Here is a 2,336-nt window from a genome sequence, read left to right as displayed (position 1 = left end):
GCATGTTTAGCAAAAAGCTTTAAGAAAATGTTGTTAAATCGGGCAGCGGGCACGCGTTGATGTTTAAAGGTCGTTTCACGTGAATTCACATGTAATAATAATAGGCTTTATTTAAAGAGTGTAAAACACTTAACAGTGGTCCTAAGACACTGATGACTCTGTGGCCCTCAAAACAAATTACAAATATAGATTCTACCATTAAAAACTATAAAATATACTATTTTCATTAGATAATTTCTAAAAAGACTAAGATAGATAAAACAACATAAAACGTAGCATGTAACATAATCCTTGGCTATGAACGTGACAAGCTTCACAGTTTTGATAGTAACAGCTTTTCAAATTAGGATGGCTCATTAGTTAGTTTTTCAAAACAAATTGCTACTTTTGCTCTGACAGGCGTAAAGTACGGTCGGCGACGCAAAACAATAGTTTTGTATTTTGAAAAATCGCTAAATAAACACGGAAGTCGCTCTTTTATGTTAATTAATATTTTTACCGTTTTTTTACTGTGTCTGCGAGGCTAAAACATAACTAAGATTGTTATTCCAGTAAAATGCGATGTATAAAAAAGAAAAGAGATGACAATTAATTGTGATTGTTTTAGAATCGTGTATAAATCTATAAAGTCCCGCATTGTCTTTCGTGTCGTGACATGGCATTACGTATCAACTAAAAATAAATACGCAAAAGCTAACCGAATCCAAAAAAATCATTTGTCCTGAACATTTCACATTTGTGGCACTTCCTTATCAGAGGCTAACTGGGGGATGTGCCGCTTGATGCGGCCGCATTTTCACGACTGGATTGACTATAATGGGGTCGTATTGTCAACAGAGTTACGAGAAATGGGTCACACATTTTCGGATTTTGGGGGTAAGAGAGTTGTTCATATTTACGGTTAGCAAACGTACCAGGATATTTGTACTGTAGGTGAAAACATAACATAACATAACATAATCTTTATTTAACGTGGGAGACAATTCATTTTTTGATGACCTATTTAAAGGATTGATAAAGTAAATACATAAATAGAAAGTGACTAAGTTGGGATCGCAAAAATTACATATTTGCCCCAAAGTGACTAATATGGGGTCTACAATTGGCCACAGAATAGACTATAATCATGGTAGGGGCTCTGAGAGGCCAGCGGCACATACCCAGCAAAAATTAACCCAAGTAATTCCCCGGGGGGCGCCCCAGTTTCGTTGAAATCATAACAGTTTTCCTGGAAAGCTCCACGGGATCTCAGTCAATCTTAATAAGCGAATTTTCTTTTCAACCTAAATCAAAATGATTAGTAAAAAGAATAGTGCCCTTATTTTTGACCCCCAATTTTTTTTTACAAATACATAAACAGACCAGAATCTTACTTTTCTATTTAAAAAACATGAAATATTCGGCGGCATTGCCCATGTTTCTGATATGGCGCGAAAACTTACTTTCATATGACAACATGCGAGTCTTTTTTTTCGCACGCTCAGGAGGTCAAAGGGGTGTGATTTTTCATGAAAAAATATGACAAAATTCTGCTTGACATGCTCAGAAAATAATTTGTTTAATTTTTTAATAATTAACTAACAGCTCACTGATTTATTAATTTCAGCGACCAACTCGGAGGCCCAGGCACCCTGGCTAAAATGATCTTTTAGGCCTGGGCACCCCAGGTACAATGCTTGGAGAGCCCGAAGGGCTCCCTGAAATGTTCCCTAGAGCACAGCCTTGCAGCCCTGTAGTTATTGGAAGTATGATACATTACATGCTGTTGTTGAATGTGGAAGTGCATTTTTTGAGGACATTAGTGAAGGAATGCAAATTTTAGTGAACTACCCCATACTCCAGTTTTGTTTTGAGTAGCAAAGGAACCCTTGTGTGTAACTCATCTTCTAGTATTAGTCCTTAACAGAACATCTCTGTCTCTCCTATGCTACGCCAAAAGTGACAAAATATCAAAGATGCAACTTTATAATTTGCGATCATTTGAAAACTAGTAACTTATCAGCGGATAACTTCAAAGAAATGCTTGACCTCGATGGGTCGGCTCCTGAGCCCGCGGTACTGTCAAGTGATACTGGTCAGCGCATACCCTATTTTGACAGCTGTCAATTGATCACAACATTGATGTCCAATATGTGTGCATTATCAGTTTTCCGGCGCTCCCGAACTAGAGAAAGTATGAGATTGAACATTGATCGCGATCTAGAAAAACAATTAACCCGCGATATGGTCATGTGATACTGGCCAGTGGCTATCCTGTTTTGACAGCTGTCAATTGACCATATTGTGAATGTCCAATCTAAAAAATGCGGATTTAGCAAGACACGCCTGAGACACCC

The sequence above is a fragment of the Porites lutea genome, chromosome 2 (assembly GCF_958299795.1).
Source record: "Porites lutea chromosome 2, jaPorLute2.1, whole genome shotgun sequence".
NCBI classification, from domain to species: Eukaryota; Metazoa; Cnidaria; class Anthozoa; order Scleractinia; family Poritidae; genus Porites; species Porites lutea.
The sequence above is the reverse complement of the archived record's forward strand: the minus strand, read 5'-3'. Positions refer to the sequence as shown.